At 48.4% G+C, this 19,032-nt stretch overlaps 1 protein-coding gene across 1 annotated transcript in view; it reads right to left on the bottom strand.

Moving 5' to 3' along the window:
* The window catches only part of LOC115083294 (dynein heavy chain 5, axonemal-like), a 1,259,434-nt gene that overhangs the window by 272,873 nt on the left and 967,529 nt on the right, over nucleotides 1-19,032 (bottom strand). The gene's annotated exons all lie outside the window — the stretch shown is intronic.

Raw genomic sequence — 19,032 nt, 5'->3', positions numbered from 1 at the left:
GAAACTAACGAACACCAACAGAAAATGAAACAAAGTGTTCACACTTCCCAGGTCAGTAAAGGTCACTTAGGAATGAATATGTATGTATGTATTCCTATTGGCTGGCTGTGCTCTTATCTATTGATGTTACCAAGGCTAATACTGAGGTAATGGTTGGGGGGATGTGAAATGGAAACAGTTGGAAGCTTGACAAAAAAAGTAATGTAATGATCAGCACTCACGTGACTAGAACTTGTTTGTTTATTATTTTTGTTAGCAGGCACCTGAAATGCTAGTGCATGTTGAATTTGCCAATCACTGTGCATTTTAGAAAGGTGGTCCTGGCTGGAACTGTACACAGTTCAAATATATGTAATTGATTGTTGGTAAGTGTATTTTTTAAGTAGCCACACTGGCACAAGTATGTTTACTTTTCCTCCTACTTAACTCACTAGCTCAGCTTTGTAAGAAGGGCTTCTCTGCTTGTGTGTTGTTTTTGTTTGGTGTGAGGAGAGCAGAAACATCAGATCTTTATTCAATCTACTACAGTCATCTCTTACAGTGCCCTATCCCTATTAATACCAGGAGTGTTGTGATCTTCCTGCACACAGTGCCCTAACCCTGATACCAGTCTGAGACAGCTCCCTCCCTGCATTACTAGTGAGAGGCTGGCTTCACAGACAGGGGGGAGCTGCCTGACCCTCACTCCTGACTTCCCCCATGTCCCAGCTAGTGAATGGTGTGTGGGTGAGGGGGGGGGGGGAGGATGGTGAAGTCTGAGACAGCTCCCTCCCTGCATTACTAGTGAGAGGCTGGCTTCACAGACAGGGGGGAGCTGCCTGACCCTCACTCCTGACTTCCCCCATGTCCCAGCTAGTGAATGGTGTGTGGGTGAGGGGGGGGGGGGGGGGAGGATGGTGAAGTCTGAGACAGCTCCCTCCCTGCATTACTAGTGAGAGGCTGGCTTCACAGACAGGGGGGAGCTGCCTGACCCTCACTCCTGACTTCCCCCATGTCCCAGCTAGTGAATGGTGTGTGGGTGAGGGGGGGGGGGGAGGATGGTGAAGTCTGAGACAGCTCCCTCCCTGCATTACTAGTGAGAGGCTGGCTTCACAGACAGGGGGGAGCTGCCTGACCCTCACTCCTGACTTCCCCCATGTCCCAGCTAGTGAATGGTGTGTGGGTGAGGGGGGGGGGGGGGGAGGATGGTGAAGTCTGAGACAGCTCCCTCCCTGCATTACTAGTGAGAGGCTGGCTTCACAGACAGGGGGGAGCTGCCTGACCCTCACTCCTCCGGGGTATTGTGATCTTCCTGCACACAGTGCCCTATCCCTGATACCAGGGGTGTTGTGATCTTCCTGCATGCAGTGCCCTATCCCTATTAATACCAGGAGTGTTGTGATCTTCCTGCATGCAGTGCCCTATCCCTATTAATACCAGGAGTGTTGTGATCTTCCTGCATGCAGTGCCCTATCCCTGATACCGGGATGTGTGCAAGAAGATCACAACACCCCCGGTATCAGGAATAGGGCACTGTGTGCAGGAAGATCACAACACCCCCAGTATCAGGAATAGGGCACTGTGTGCAGGAAGATCACAACACCCCTGGTATTAGGGATAGGGAACTGTGTGCAGGAAGATCACAACACTCCTGGTATTAATAGGGATAGGGCACTGTGTGCAGGAAGATCACAATGCACCCTGGCTCTGGCCACCACCTTATCACACTGTTTTGCTATCTTGAGATCATACATGATCACCCCAAGGGCTCTCTCTTCCAGTTAGTACACATCAATATCTCACCCTTCATTGTGTACCATTCCCTCAGATTTCTGCACTTTCTTACACTGAACCTTAACTGCCAGGTACTCACCTACCCCTTAAGCTTTCTCCATCACACTATTCAGTACACTCTTAAGGGTGCCCATACTGTTTCAGATCATAACATCCTCCACAAAGAGGCAAACTTTTCCTTCTATCCCTTCTCAAAGACACTGAACAGAAGTAACCCACTTTACCACCACTCTCTTGTCTATCACTTAACCAGTTTCTACTTCAGTCTGCGATGTTAGGGCCCATTCCCAGGTTACTCAGTTTATGCATGAGTCTCTATGTGGGATATTAGGAGCTTTGCTAAAATCCAAGTATGCCACATCAGCACAAGCCCCTGATCCAATTCTCTGTTCACCAAGTCAAAGAAACTGATCAGAGTTTGCCAACACAATCTCCCTTTGGTAAAACCATGCTGCCTCACTTCTTGCATGCCACTGGATTCAAGATACTTCACTATTTCCTGCCTAAGTAACAAACTTAAAGCCAAATTTACTATGCATTTTCCCCATAGGCACAGAATGGGAGAAACGCTTTAGTAAATCAGGCCCTTAGATCGTAAGCTTTCTGGGGACAGGGAAATACCTACAGTACCTGAATGTAATCCACTTTCAAGTGCTGAAAGGCAGAATATAAATAAAATAAATAAATACCCATCACTAAAGTGAGGCTAAGTGGCCTCTAATCTAATCTAATCTAATCAGCCTTGCAGCAATAATGTAATGTTCATCTTGCTTCAGTTACATGTACCAAGTTATTTCCTAAGTTTATTTCAGTTGTTTTAAATTAGATTGTACTTTATTATAGTTTATTCGATATGTTCCATGTATGTTCCATGTAAACCGCCTTCCCGGCGATAGTTTTCTCTGTTAATTGTGAACCGGAGTGATATGTATTGTATACAGGAACTTCCGGTATATAAAAACCTAAAAATAAATAAATAAATAAATAAATACCCCTGGTATCAGGGTTAGGGCACAAGTTCTAGTCACATTGACTGATCACATTACTTGTTTTGTCAAGCTACCAACTGTTTCCATTTCCCATCCCCCATATACTGTCAGTAGGAAACTTGGTAACATGAATAAATAAGAGGGCAGCCAATAGGAATACATATTCATTCCTAAACTGACCTTAACTGACCTGAAAAGTGTCAAATTGTATCATTTTCAGTTAGTGCGCACTAACTCGAGTTAGTGCGCACTAATCGGAAAAAACGATTTTTAACGATTTTTTAACTAAAACATCGTGCCTAAGACGATTTTCTTGCCCTGCCACACGATTTCTATCGTTAAGACGATATGGAAAACGATTCACATCCCTAGTTCTAAGTACACAATGCTGGCTTTTGTATTAGGAGTTACTATCCAGGAAGAGGATCTTGGAGTCACTGTGGACAATACTTTGAAGTCCTTAGCTCAGTGCATAGCAGTAGCCAAAAAAGCAAATATTATGTTTGAAATGATTTTGTAAGAAATTGAAAATAAAACTGAAAATATTATAATCCTCTGTATCGCTCCATAGTGCGACCATATATTGAGCATTGTATGTAGTTCTAGCCACCCTATCTCAAAAAAGATAAAGCTGAATTAGAATAAAAATGGTGAAAAAAGTCTAAACAGGTTACAGCTCTTCAGCTGGAGAAGAGGTGACCAAGAGGGATAGGATAGAGGTTTATAAAACCATGAGTAGGGTTGAACAGGTAAATAGGGGACAGTTAGACTTTTTCAAAAAGTACTAAGACTAGGGAACTAAAACGAATAGGTAGCAGATTTAAAACCAATTATTTTTTTTCACAAAATATACACTCAAGCTGTGCAATTTGTTGACAGAGGATGTAGTCAAGGTAAGAAGGGTTTTTTTTGTTTGTTTGTTTTTATTGTTTTTTTATATACCGACATTCGATCTCAATTGAGATATCGCACCGGTTTACATTCAGGTACTGTAGGTATTTCTCTATCCCCAGCGGGCTTACAATCTAAGTTTTTGTACCAAGAGGAAATGTCCCTAAACCATCTGATAGATTTGGGAAAACCATCACTTAGGGATAAACAACAAGAGAGGGAACAATAAGGGATGGATATACTCTTTGGAATATGCCAAGTACTTGCAACCTGGATTGGGCACTTTCAAAGGCAGGATCCTGAGCTCTGTGGACCTTTGGTCTGACTCAGCATGACATATCTTATGTTCTTAAGCGAAGTGTGGCTTACCAGGTTACAGAGGCATACTGGCATAATGTATATTTTCTAACTATGGGCCTATGTATTAAAGGTTGTCTCCCATTATGTGTATATTAAAAAATGCTTAGGGATAGATTTTAAAAGCCCTGCACGCGTAAATCCTGCCGGATTTACATGTGCAGGGCACTCGCGCGCCAGCGCGCCTATTTTGAATAGGCCGCTGGCGCGCACAAAGCCCCAGGACCACGTAAGTCCCGGGGCTTCATAAAAGGGGTGGGAGGGGGCATGTCCGGGGGGGCGTGGTGACGGTTCGGGAGTGGGCCGGGAGTGTGGTCCCGAGTCCCCCGGCACTGCAGCCTGTGCCGGGGGATGCCGAGGCGGCACACGCAAGTTACGCCTGCTTCAAGCAGGCGTAACTTGCACAACAAAGGTAGGGGGGGGATTTAGGTAGGGCTGGGGTAGATAGGGGAAGGGAGGGGAAGGTGGGGGATGCGGAGGGAACGGAGGGAACGGAGGCAGGCTGTGTGGTTCGGCGCGCGCAGGCTGCCAATTTTGCGCAGCCTTGTGCGCGCCGACCCCGGATTTTATAAGATATGCGCGGCTACCTCAGCGTATAAAGGGCTTTATATTACAGCAGTTCTGGGTTAGTTCACACAGCAGTGACTGACAGAGGAAATCCTGGATTCTACAGAGTCTCTACTAGGGAGAAAAATAGGAGCAAGAACAGCATCTAATTACTAAGATTAGATAGTATTGAAATTTTCCAGGGTGACAGGGTTAGGGGTAAAAGCAGTATAATCAATGAAAAGAAACCATGTAACATACTAATAGAAAATTTGGCTCTTCAGTGAAACGTTAAGCTCTCCAGTCCCAGTATCTACTACACTTTCAAATACCAGGTAGTCAAGTTAGCAGTCACAGCAAACAATTCCATTTAGAAGCTACAGTTATTCTGGAAGCAATAAGAAAAAAGTGTGAGAGCATTTTCTTAGAGAGCAGCAGACTTCACTCCTGTCTGATAATCAATAAAGCCAAGGGAGAACGTGGGGGGAAGTATTGTGCCAGTTATTCCTTTAATGACATCAAATACTTACTGGATATGTCAGCATTCCCACCAGACCTATTTGAAAGTGTCTTTGAGTTGGCAACCTTGCCAGTATATGTCCAGAGAGCTTAAAAAATTGTTTAAAAAATAAATAGTAGCCTAATTTGCCAAAAGTTAATGAATGAAAACAATAAATCTAATTTTAGAAATAAAATCATGACAGACATCTCATACATTTTGAAAAAAATATACTTAAGAAAATATATTTATTGTTTCTTTCTGTATTTATTGGCAGAAGACCCAATTGAAACTAGTTAGATCAGTCATTTGTATGCCAGGTGCTGGAGGGTATATCTGCATGAAAACCAGATTGGACAATTTAGACTTTTCTGGTTAGTAAGTAGCTACTAAAGTGTCATGTGTTGGCATAAATAATTGGAATAATGTCCAGTAAGAATTACAACACAGTTCTGCATGACATCAGCTAATGATTACTCTATATTGTTACTGTTTGCTATTAGAGCTCCCTTTCTAATTAAAAAACAAAGGACAAGGATACCTGGTGATTTTTTTTTTTTAATTATAAAAGTAAATTGGTTATTTTAAGCACTTGTTCAATGGTGCTTAAAGTAAACTTGCTCACCTGTAACAGCAGGATAAATCAGCTACACAAGTGGGTGACATCATTCTCATGGCATCAGGATGGAAAAGTTCTCTTAGAGCTCAGAAAAACCAAAAAGGTTTTTCAGAGCATGTGTGGGCCTTCTCATGCAGCCACTCACCGTGGGATTCTTCTTAGTCTGTTAGGAAATGTGAACCCTTGGCATGAGGTGGTGTTGACTCCACCTATAGGGGTTGAGCCTCACAGGTCTCCACCATTGGGAGGTGAAGCCAGCCGGGAAGCAGAGGCCAACAGGGACTTCGCCAGTACCAGCCCACGTTCCCTGCAGGTTGAGCCCTTGGGTGCTGGGGCCGGCTGGTCTTAGGTGGGCCTCTGCATGGCTGGTCCCGGGAAAGGGGCCAGGTGAAGCAGATGGAACAAACAAAGGAGGTCAGGTTCAGTCCAAGGATGAGGGCAGGTGGCAGGAAACGTGGTCGTCTGGTCCGAGGTCAAGGGCTGGCGGCAAGAAGCGATGGTTAAGTCCAATCCGAGGTCGAAGTGCCACTGAGGAAAGAGTGCTGAAGCAGGCCCAGTGGAACAGGGGTGCTGAAGCAAGAACCCGTGGAGTAGGGGTGCTGGAGCAGGGTTCAATTGAGCAGGAGTACTGAAGCAGGATCTGCAGAGCCAGAGCACTGAAGCAGGCTCTGTAGAGCAGAAGCGCTGAAGCAGGATCCCGTGGAGTAGGAGCGCTGAAGCAGGGTTCCGTGGAAAAGGGATGCTACAGCAGGAACAGTAGAGCAGGAGCGCTGAAGCAGGACCCATAGAGCAGAGGCACTGAAGCAGGATCCGCAGAGCAGGAGCGTTGTAGCTGGCTCCGTAGCGCAGGAGTGCTGAAGCAGGATCCCATGGAGTAGAAGCACTGGAACAGGGTTCCATGGAGCCGGAGTGCTGAAGCAGGATCCATGGAGCAGGACAGCTGGTCAGGAATGCCAAGGCAGAACAACCGAAGCAGGAACCAGGGAACTCGTTGCCAAGTCAGTTAGTGGGGGAGAGAGGCCGTCCTTAAATAGCCCAGGGGTTTGATGTCATCAGCTAGGGATGGCTCTGAGTTTTACACCGTTGGCCCTTTAAAAGGAGGGCTGGCGGCGCACGCATTTATGGAGGGCCCGAGTTGGAGCGCAGGTCAGCAGCATCCCAGCCGCCATGTGGAGTCCCGGAACCGTGGTGGAGTGTGGCGGCGGCAGCAGCTGGCTGTGTCTGCGAGAGTTCCGGGAGCTAGGAGAAGAGCGAGGCATGGGGTGAGTTGTGCCAGCCACGGGTTGCCGCAGCCGGTGGGTGTAACAGTACCCCCCCCCCCTCTATGCCCCCGCCCAGGTGGGTTTGGTTTTTGAGAATGGGTGGCGTACAACTGGGTGATGTCGCCGAGTTTGAACTGAGGGCTAGCTCGGCGATGGGCGCCCGAGAATTTTTTGGCTCTTTGTGCTGCCTTGAGCAGTAATTGCTGCATGAGATCCCAGAGGCGATGTAGTTCTTGGGTGGTCAGTTGGGCTGCTGGTGACCTTACCGACAAGGGTAGTGGTAGCAGAGGAAGTGGCTGTCGACCATAGACCACCTGGAAGGGTGAGGAACCGGTGGCTGATGATGGATGTGAATTAAGGGCAAATTCCGCCCAAGGAAGTAGTTCTAACCAGTCATTTTGCCTGATTTTCATGTAGACACGGAGGAATTGCTTGAGGGTTCTGTTGGTCCTCTCTGCCTGCCCATTGGCCTGGGGATGGTAAGTGGAGGTAAAGTCCAGGGTGACGTCAAATTTTTTACAGAGAGACTTCCAATATCGGGTGGTGAACTGGATTCCATGGTCGGACAGAATGTGCTTAGGCAGCCCATGGAGCCAGAAAACATGGCGGATAAAGAGCTGAGCTAGTTGAGGTGCCTATGGAAGGCCAGGTAGAGCGACAAAGTGGGCCATTTTAGAGAACTGATCCACTATTACTCAGATGGTAGTGTTGCCGCCAGAAGGCGGGAGGTCAACAAGAGGTCAGTTGCAATGTGGGTCCAAGGCTTGCTAGGGATAGGTAGAGGTTGTAATAATCCCCAGGGGCATCCAACTAGAAGCTTGTGGCTGGTGCAGGTAGGGCAGGACTCCCTACCCTCTTCATATTGGGCCACCAGTAAAAATGCTGGAGGATGGCAAGGGTCCAAGACTGTCTGGGGTACCCCGCAACAAGGGAGTCATGAGCCCAAAATAGTACTTTCTTGCATAGCCTGCGCGGGACCACAGTCTTCCCTGGAGGGACCGGAAAGGTGGCGGCCAGCAAGACTCTGGTGGGGTCGATGATGTGTTGTGGTGGGTCTGGTGCATCCTCTGGATTAAAGGATCTAGAAAGGGGTCAGCCCGGAGATTCTTGTTGGTGGGCCAGTAACGCAGAAGGAAGTCAAACCGGGTGAAGAAAAGGGCCCAGCGAGCCTGACAATGGTTGAGGCATTGGGCCCGATGCAGATACTCATGGTTCTTGTGGTCAGTGTACATGGTAATTTGGTGCTGGGCCTCTTCCAGCTTTATGGCTAGAAGATCTTTATCCCCTATGGCATAGTTCTGCTCTGCTGGGGAAAAACTTTTGGAAAAGAAAGAGCAGGTATGCAGAGTGTGATTGGCGGAGTACTGGCTCAAGACCACTCCAACGCCTTCGGCGGAAGCATCCACCTCTACTATAAATGGATGCCGAGGATCGGGATGCCGGAGACAGGGCTCACGGAAGAAGGCAGCCTTGAGATTCTGGAATGCAGCGATGGCCTCAGGTGGCCACAGTGAAGGGTTCGCCTCCTTGTGGGTTAGGGCCCTGTGGGGGGCCACCAAGGTCGAGTAGTGGTGGATGAAGGATTGATAGTAGTTAGCAAAGCCAAGAAATCTCTGCAGGGAACGAAGGTCAGTGGATTGAGGCTAGTCTAGAATGCTTTTGAGCTTCTCTGGGTCCATCCGGAAGCCCTGGCTAGATACGATGTAGCCTTCTCAAATGAACATTTCTCTAAATTTGCAAACAGCTGGTTCTCTTGGAGACACTGGAGGACACGGGAGACGTCGTGGCGATGGCTTTGTAAATCCTTAAAGAACACCAAGATGTCATCAAGATACACCACAACACATCGATAGAGCATGTCCCTTAACACTTCATTCATTATGTTCTAGAAGACGGCTGGGGCCTTATAGAGGCCGAATGTCATAACGATGTATTCATAGTGGCCGTCCTTGGTATTAAACGCCGTCTTCCATTCATCACCCTCTTGGATTTGAACCAGGTTATAGGCTCCCCTGAGATCCAGCTTGGAAAATATTTTGGCCCCTTGGAGCCTATCAAAGAGCTCTGCGATGAGTGGTAAAGGATAACGGTCCTTTTGGACGAAAGCGTTCAGCCCGAGGTAGTCAATGCAAGGGCGGAGCATCCCATCCTTTTTTCCCACAAAGAAAAACCCCGCTCTGGCAGAGGATGTGGAGGGATGGATGAATCCCTTGGCCAGATTCTCACTAATGTATTCTGACATCGCCTGGGTCTCCGCAAGCGACAGCAGATAGATTCTCGGGGAGGCTCGGTATTGGGTAGGAGGTTGATGGTGCAGTCGTAGTAGCGATGGGGTGTTAGAGTGTTGGTGCCCTTTTAGGAAAACACATCTGCAAAGACGGCATACTGTGGTGGTAGGCCCGGAAGGAGGAGCGAGGTAGTAAGGCAGGCTTGGGGCTCGATGACCTCCAGGCAAGTGGAGTGGCAGGAGGGTCCCCATTGCGAGAGTTGCAGAGTGGCCCAGTCAAACTGGGGTGAATGCTGATGCAGCCAGGGCAGGCCTAGGACCACCAGGCATATAGCCTTGTCAAGGATATGGAAAGTAATTGACTCCACGTGCAGGAACCCCATGCGGAGGTGGAGTGGAGCCGTGGTGTGGATGACCCTTCCCGACAGGGGTTCGCCATGGATAGATGAGAGGAGCAGAGGCACCTGGGAGCGGATAGTGGGAATCCGTAGATGTTCTGTCAGTTGCCTTAAGATGAACTGGCTCCCGAATCTACGAGGGCCAGGGTATGGAATTCCCGAGCGTCCACAGTGATTGTCACCAGGAGGGTTAGTGGAGGAGATAGTGAAGTCAGGCCTAGGAGCAGTCCTCCCACTGAACCTAGGCTTGGGAGTTTACCGGACACACTGCACAGGCTGCCAGGACATTATCTGACCTGCTACAATATAGACAGAGGCCAGACTGCTGGCGTTGGAGACGTTCTTCAGGGGTAAGCTTACTCCGGCCCAATTGCATGGGTTCTTCTCCGGTCGACACTGGTGAGGCCTGGTCCGATTTGGGTGAGGGGGAGCGTTGGATGTGTTGGGAGTCTGTGGCTGGTTTCTTTGAAGACTGCAACGCGTGGGAACACTCCTGAAGCCGCCGGTCGATGCGTCCGGCAAGATCGGTGAGGGAGTCCAGCAAGGTGGGTCATTCATGGGCTGCGAGTTCATCTTTGATCAGGGAGCTCAGTTCTTTGAGGAAGATGGATTTAAGACAGTCTGGACCCCAGTGCAGTTCAGAGGCCAGGGTTCGAAATTCAATGACAGTCCATGAGCGACTGGGAGCCCTGACGTATGTGAAGAAGCGTGGATCCCGATGCTGATTGCAAGCCCAATTCATCAAAGACAGAGCGGAAGAGGGCAAGTCCTGGAGGATGGGGTCTGCATGCTCCCAGAGAGGTGAGGCCCAGGCCAAGGCCTTCCCATCCAGGAGGGAAAGGATGTAAGTGGTCTTCGTCATCTCATCTGGGAAGAAGGCTAGTTGGAGGCAGAAGTGCATGTTGCATTGGTTTAAGAAATCTCGGCACATTTGAGGATTTCCAGAAAAGAGTGGGGGCATCAGAAGTAGAATAGTCGGCTGTGATCTTAGCATGGGAACTTAGAAGTTAGGGGCTGAGGCCAGTTGACTTATCACAACAGCGGAATCAAGATGAGTGCTGAGGTTTTCCACTGCCGCCGTGAGGTTTTCTAGGACCTTTTGTTGTTCAAGGATTTTTTGAGCCAGGCCCAGAATGGCCTGTAAGGCAGAGGCCTCTGCTCGGTCCATGGACTTGGCAATCTGTTAGGAATTGTGGACCCTTGGCCCGAGGTGGTGTTGGCACCACCTGTAGGGGTTAAACCCCACAGGTCCCCACTGTCGGGAGGCGAAGCCAACAGAGACTTCACCAGTACCAGCCCACATTCCCCGCAGGTTGAGCCCTTGGGTGCCGGGGCCGGCTGGTCTTAGGTGGGCCTCTGCATTACTGGTCCTGGGGAAGCGGCCAGATGAAGCAGGTAGAACAAGGGAGGTCAGGTTCAGTTCAAGGTCGAGGGCAGGCAGCAAGAAGTGATGGTTAAGTCCAATCCAAGGTCGAAGTGCCTTTGAGGAAAGAGTGCTGAAGCAGGCCCCGTGGAACAGGGGTGCTGAAGCAGGAACCCATGGAGTAGGAGCGCTAAGGTAGGACCCCGTGGGGCAGAAGCGCTCAAGCAGGATCCCTTGGATTAAGGGCACTGGAGCAGGGTTCCGTGGAGCAGGAGTACTGAAGCAGGATGTGTAGAGCTGGAGCGCTGAAGCAGGCTCCATAGAGCAGGAGCGCTGAAGCAGGATCCTGTGGAGTAGGAATGCTGGAGCAAGGTTCCGTGGAACAGGGTTGCTGCAGCAGCAACTATAGAGCAGGAGTGCTGTAGCAGGCTCCATAGTGCAGGAGCGCTGAAGCAGGATCCCGTGGAGCAGAAGCACTGGAGCAGGGTTCCGTGGAGCCAGAGTGCTGAAGCAGGAACCGTAGAGCCGGAGTGCTGAAGCAGGATCCGTAGAGCAGGAACAGCCGGTCAGGAATGCCAAGGCAGAACCACCGAAGCAGGAACCAGGGAACTCGTTGCCAAGTCGGTTAGTGGGGGGGGAGAGGCCGTCCTTAAATAGCCCGGGGGTTTGATGTCATCAGCTAGGGACGGCTCTGAGTTTCCCGCCATTGGCCCTTTAAAAGGAGGACTCGCAGCGCGAGTGCTTGCGTGTTTATGGAGGTCCCAAGTCAGAGCGCAGGTCGTTGGCATCCCAGCCACCACGTGGAGTCCCGGAGCCGCAGTGGAGCATGGTGGCAGCAGCTGGCTGTACTGTGGCCATGAGAGTACCAGGAGCTAGGAGAAGAGAGAGGCATGGGGTGAGTTGTGTTGGCCGCGGGTTGCCGCAGCCAGTGGGTGTAACAGTCTTTATAGCAAGCAATTCTTCAACTCTAAAGAGAATCAGAGGATTGTGTAGCTCATTTATCTGACTGTCTATATAGAACACCTGTTGCAGGTGATCAATTTTACTTTTTTCATGGAGGAGCAGAATAAAATCAGCAACAAGCAAGATAGAGCAAGCAAGATAGAGCAGCTTTTAAACTAGAACAAAGGGGAAAGCCGACAGTCGCTCAGCAGCGCATGGTTCGGAGAGAGGTATCTTTAAAGCAGTGGTTCTCAATCCTGTCCTGGGGACCCCCCCTGTCCTGGGGACCCCCCCAGCCAGTCGGGTTTTCATGATATCCACAATGAATATGCATGAGAGAAAATTTGCATGTTATGAAGGCAGTGTATGCAAATTTTCTCTCATGCATATTCATTGTGGATATCATGAAAACCCGACTGGCTGGGGGGGTCCCCAGGACAGGGTTGAGAACCACTGCTTTAAAGGATACTAATGATGCATTAGAATTAGGGCATCCCGACAGTGAGGTTCCAATAATTAGAAAAGTAGTCCAAGTGCCTGTAACTAAAAACTCACCTGAGCTAAAAAATTCTAACTTATCCTTATCAATTAAGCAGAATGAAAATACAAACAAAACACAAACTTTGAAATGTTTGTATGCTAATGCCAGAAGTCTAAGAAGTAAGATGGGAGAATTAGAATGTATAGCAGTGAATGATGACATAGACTTAATTGGCATCTCAGAGACATGGTGGTAAGAGGATAACCAATGGGACAGTGCTATACCGGGGTACAAATTATATTGCAATGACAGAGAGGAGCTCTCGGGAGGTGTGGCGCTTTATGTCCGGGATGGCATAGAGTCCAACAGGATAAATATCCTGCATGAGACTAAATACAAAGTTGAATCTTTATGGGTAGAAATCCCTTGTGTGTCTGGGAAGACTATAGTGATAGGGGTATACTACCGTCCACCTGGTCAAGATGGTGAGATGGACAGTGAAATGCTAAGAGAAATTAGGGAAGCTAACCAAATTGGTAGTGCAGTAATAATGGGAGACTTCAATTACCCCAATATTGACTGGGTAAATGTATCATCGGGTCACGCTAGAGAGATAACATTCCTGGATGAAATAAATGATAGCTTTATGGAGCAATTGGTTCAGGAACCGACGAGAGAGGGAGCAATTTTAGATCTAATTCTCAGTGGAGCACAGGACTTGGTGAGAGAGGTAACGGTGGTGGGGCCGCTTGGCAATAGTGATCATAATATGATCAAATTTGATTTAATGACTGGAAGAGGAACAGTGTGCAAATCCAAGGCTCTCGTGCTAAACTTTCAAAAGGGAAACTTTGATAAAATGAGAAAAATTGTTAGAAAAAAACTGAAAGGAGCAGCTACAAAAGTAAAAAATGTCCAAGAGGCGTGGTCATTGTTAAAAAATACCATTCTAGAAGCACAGTCCAGATGTATTCCACACATTAAGAAAGGTGGAAAGAAGGCAAAACGATTACCGGCATGGTTAAAAGGGGAGGTGAAAGAAGCTATTTTAGCCAAAAGATCTTCATTCAAAAATTGGAAGAAGGATCCAACAGAAGAAAATAGGATAAAGCATAAACATTGGCAAGTTAAATGTAAGACATTGATAAGACAGGCTAAGAGAGAATTTGAAAAGAAGTTGGCTGTAGAGGCAAAAACTCACAGCAAAAACTTTTTTAAATATATCCGAAGCAGAAAGCCTGTGAGGGAGTCAGTTGGATCGTTAGATGATCAAGGGGTTAAAGGGGCACTTAGAGAAGATAAGGCCATCGCGGAAAAATTAAATGATTTCTTTGCTTCGGTGTTTACTGAAGAGGATGTTGGGGAGGTACCCGTAATGGAGAAGGTTTTCATGGGTAATGATTCAGATGGACTGAATCAAATCACGGTGAACCTAGATGTTCATCGTGGATGGTATATACCCCAGAGTTCTGAAGGAACTAAAAAATGAAATTTCAGACCTATTAGTAAAAATTTGTAACTTATCATTAAAATCATCCATTGTACCTGAAGACTGGAGGATAGCAAATGTAACCCCAATATTTAAAAAGGGCTCCAGGGGCGATCCGGGAAACTACAGACCGGTTAGCCTGACTTCAGTGACAGGACAAATAGTGGAAAGTGTTCTAAACATCAAAATCACAGAACATATAGAAAGACATGGTTTAATGGAACAAAGTCAGCATGGCTTTACCCAGGGTAAGTCTTGCCTCACAAATCTGCTTCACTTTTTTGAAGGAGTTAATAAACATGTGGATAAAGGTGAACTGGTAGATATAGTATACTTGGATTTTCAGAAAGCGTTTGACAAAGTTCCTCATGAGAGGCTTCTAGGAAAAGTAAAAAGTCATGGGATAGGTGGCGATGTCCTTTCATGGATTGCAAACTGGCTAAAAGACAGAAAACAGAGAGTAGGGTTCCGGCGCCTCGCTGAACGACCTCCTGCAGTCGATCTCCTGCCGGCGCCATTTTCCGTACGAAAACGATTCGCGGCGGGAAATCGCTCCCTGACCCCCGCTGGACCTCCAGGAACTTTTGGCCAGCTTGTGGGGGGCCTCCTGACCCCCACGAGACTTGCGAAAAGTCCAGCGGGGGTCCGGAAGGACCTCCTGCCGTCCAATCTTTTTCGTCTATGGCCGCCGCCATTTTTCGGCGCCATTTTGGAAAATGGCGCCGGCTGAAGACGACAAGATGCAGGAGCAGGAGCCCGTTCCGGACCGCTGCCGTTCCGGACCGCCGCTGGACCCGCAGGTTATTTAAGTTATTTGGGGGGGGGGGGTTCGGGAGGGTGGGGGATTTAATTTAAAGGGTCGGGGGTGGGTTTTAGGGGGTTTTAATGTGCCGGTTTTTCGATTTTTTGATTTTTTAACGATTTTTAACGATTTTTCACGATATTTTACCCCCCCAAACGGCAACAATACGATTCCCTCCCCCTCCCAGCCGAAATCGATCGTTAAGACGATCGAGGACACGATTCACATCCCTAGTGTGAGTGATACCATCAGGTTCTGTCCATGAACTCTGCATACCCTGCCTACTCACTATATTTCAGTTTCGCTACAGCTCAGCCTCCAGGGATCGCTGTTCCAGTATCTGAGGGACTACAGCCCAGCCGGGTATTCCAGCTCACTACTGCCACCTCTGGTGGTTCAGTATAGTGTCTAATAAAAGAACTAGTGTGTGTCTGTCTCCTAACTCTGAGCCTGACCGGTGGTCCCTCTCGGGATCTTCCCCCGGGGGCATGGTCATCTGCCACCGGCCCAAGGATCCACCCACAACTCTCCTAAATAATATCAGATTGCTAACTTCATGGATCCTGCACAACTCAATGCCTTGCAGGCCATACCGGGCCTGGCCCAGTGCATTGTGGAGCAGCAAGACGCCTTGGAGAAACTTACTGCAGCATTTCATCAGCCACACACACAGAAGGTTCAAGGCACTGCCTCCAACCAAGAAGGTCAGTTACTGGAGTAACTTTGAAGACTGCTGTACACTGGCGGCTCCAATCCCCTTTTGCGGAGAAATCCAGAAGACCCGGGGCTTTTTGATTCAGTGCTGCATACACTTTGCCTTACAGCCGTCTCTATTTCCTACAGCTCTCTCCAAGACTACCTACATCCTTTCATACCTGGATGGTAGGGCCCTGTCTTGGGTATCCACCTTGTGGGAATGCAAGGACTCTATTTTGCAGGACATAGGTTATGGACTTGTTTAAATCCATTTTTGATTACCCTGCTCAAACTTCTGTAGCCGGTTCTGCTTTAGTGGATTTGAAGCAAGGCAACAGACCATTGGCTGAATTCGCCATAGAGTTCAAAACTCTTGCGACAGAACTTCGCTGGGACCCCAAATATCTCAAGACTCTTTTGCAGAGGCCTGGATAACAGTTTAAAGGACGAGCTGGTGGCTCGCCAAACACCTGACTTGCTGGACGAATTAGTAGCCTTGGCCACTCGGATTGATCACCAGCTCCGGGACAAGGTGAAGGAACTCCGGCCTAGGGTGTTACCCTGGTTGAAACAGGCCAGTGCTGTCTCTACACCTCGGATGGTTCCAGTAATCCCTGCTGCTGATACAGATGAACCTATGCAACTTGGTCATGGACGCTTGACTTCGAAGGAGAGATTTCGGAAGAAGCGCAGCCTTTGCATGTACTGTGGTCAACCCGGTCATGATGTTTCTACATGCTCCATTCGCCTTGGAAATGGACGCGCCTAAGTCCTGCAGGAGGACTGTTCTTAGGCCATACCGTGACATCTTCTCCGCTCTCTCTCCCAGTCTCTTTGACCTTCGGACCGATCACGATTCAGACTCCTGCCCTGGTGGACTCAGGGGCAGGAGGCAACTTCATTCACAGACGTCTTGTGGAAGACCTGAATATTCCCCTCATCAAGTTGAAAGATCAACCACTGTTATCCTCCATTCATGGGGAGCCCTTACCAGGCAATGTGGCTTGCAAAACCGTACCAGTTACTCTTCGCACTGGGGCGCTCCATACAGAATCAATTTCCTTCTTTGTACTGGAGAGGGCTATGCACCCTATTGTCCTGGGGTAACCCTGGCTGCAAGTCCACGAACCCCAATTTGACTAGGCATCCCTGGAACTCTCCCGCTGGGGCCCAGAATGTCATGGGAAGTGCCTTAAGGAGATCTCTCCTATCGTATGCATGCCTACGACTCCAGCGATGCCAGGACTGTCGCCCCAATACGCATCCTTCGGGGATGTATTCTCCAAAGAAGCAGCTGATATTCTTCCTCCACATACGTCCTATGACTATGGCATAAGGCTGAAGCCCAATGCTGAGCCACCGAAAGGACGGGTGTACTCTCTCTCAGCTAAAGAGAATAAAGCAATGTCGGAATACATTGAAGAAAATCTCCAGAAGGGCTTTATCCGACCATCAAAGTCGCCAGCCAATGCAGGCTTTTTCTTTGTGGGGAAGAATGACGGTACCCTACGTCCATGTATCGATTACTGAGGTCTAAATGAAATCACGATCAAAGACCGTTACCCCTTGCCGTTAACCTCGGAGCTGTTTGACAGGCTGCAAGGGGCCAAGATATTTTCAAAGCTTGACCTGAAGGGGGCCTACAACCTCATTTGCATTTGGAGTGGCAATGAATGGAAGATGGCCTTCGATACGCGAGACGGCCACTTCGAGTATCTTATAATGCCGTTTGGGTTGTGCAATGCACCCGCCATTTTCCAAAATATGATGAATGACATCTTACAGGATCTGCTGTACAAGAACGTTGTGGTATATCTGGACGACATACTAATCTTCTCCCAGGATTTGGACACGCACATTACAGACGTCAAGCAAGTACTCCACTGTCTTCGTGAACACCGGCTGTACGCCAAACTCTCTAAGTGTGAATTTCACAAAGACTCTAGGCTACATTGTGTCTAAGGAAGGCTTCCAAATGAACCCTCACAAACTTGAAAGTATAAAGAATGGGGCTTAACCTACCAGCCTGAAGGCTTTAAGAAGATTCCTGGGGTTCACCAACTATTATCGAAGCTTCATAAAGAACAACTCTTCGTTAACTGTACCCTTGACTGCAATGACTCGCAAGGGTGCCAACGCTTCAAAATGGTCAGCAAAGGCCATTTCCGTGCTCGAGAAATTGAAGTCTGCCTTCTCCACAGAACCATGCTTATGGCATCCAGACCCCAATAAGCCCTTCAAAGTAGAAGTTGATGCTTTGGATGTGGGGTAGGGGCTGTTTTAAGCCAAGCTGGAGACTCAAAAGCCTTACATCCCTGTTCATTCTTCTCACGAAGATTCTCTCCAGTCGAGAAGAACTACGGGATTGGCGACAAGGAGCTCCTGGCAATAAAGCTTGCATTTGAGGAATGGCGGCCTTGGCTCAAAGGCGCTCAACATCAAATAACCGTCTTCACGGATCATAAGAACCTTGAGTATCTCCGCCACGCACAACGGCTGAATTACAATCAGGCCAGATGGTCTTTATTCTTCAACCATTTCGATTTTGTGCTCAAGTTTTGCCCTGGAGATCGAAACACCAGAGCAGACGCACTGTCATGCTCATTTCATTCAGAGGATGTACTTGATGAGCCACAGCACATAATTGACCCGAAGAAAATCCTCTTGACATCCACTCAGTCCGTGCCCGTTGGAAAGTCTATCATTACAAAGAACCTCAGGAAGAAAGTGCTCTTCTGGGTGCACGATTCCAAGCTGGCTGGCCATCCTGGTCAACGCCGAACCCTGCTCAGGATACAGGAGCTGTATTGGTGGCCTACCATCAAAAAGGATACCTATTCCTACGTGGCATCCTGCACCAACTGCGCCAAGAACAAACTGGCCTCTGCACCATCGTGGGGTCAAATTCAACCTTTGCCAGTTCCGGATTGGCCCTGGTCGCACGTCGCTACTGACTTTGTAGTCGATTTACCTCCTTCCGGAGGAAAGAACACCATCTGGGTGACTGTGGATCACTTTAGCAAGATGGCGCACTTCATGGCTCTCCCTGGCATACCCTCAGCCTTGGAGCTTGCAAAACTCTTCATAACGCACATATTCCGCCTCCACGGCCTACCTTCACACATCGTATCTCGGAATTCACTTCTGCCTGGAAGTCATCGCTGCCTAATACATCTGTGAGTTACCATCGCTCTCTCAGAGCTTTCCCTGGAACCAGGTACTCGCTCCTCAGGGGCCTACTTCATTCCAGCTCCTGGGCTTCTATGAGACATTGTGTGAGTGTTACCATCAGGTTCTGTCCATGAACTCTGCATATCCTGCATACTCACTATATTTCAGTTCCTCTACAGCTCAGCCTCCAGGGATCGCTGTTCCAATGTCTGAGGGACTACAGCCCAGCTGGGCATTCCAGCTCACTACTGCCACCTCTGGTGGTTCAGTATACTGTCTAATAAAAGAACTGTGTGTCTGTCTCATAACTCTGAGCCTGACCGGTGGTCCCTCTCGGGATCTTCCCCTGCGAGCGTGGTCATCTGCCACTGGCCCAAGGATCCACCTACAACTCTCCTAAATAACAGGATAGAGTCAGCACAAGAGAGAAGTTATAACAAAGTCCAGTGGAGTGTATTAGAAAGACTGAGCCCAGAATTTGAATGTCTACTCAGCCCTACATGGCAGAACATAATAAGAAAGTCAGT

The sequence above is a fragment of the Rhinatrema bivittatum genome, chromosome 2 (assembly GCF_901001135.1).
Source record: "Rhinatrema bivittatum chromosome 2, aRhiBiv1.1, whole genome shotgun sequence".
NCBI lineage: Eukaryota > Metazoa > Chordata > Amphibia > Gymnophiona > Rhinatrematidae > Rhinatrema > Rhinatrema bivittatum.
This window is presented reverse-complemented; position numbering and strand designations above follow the sequence as displayed.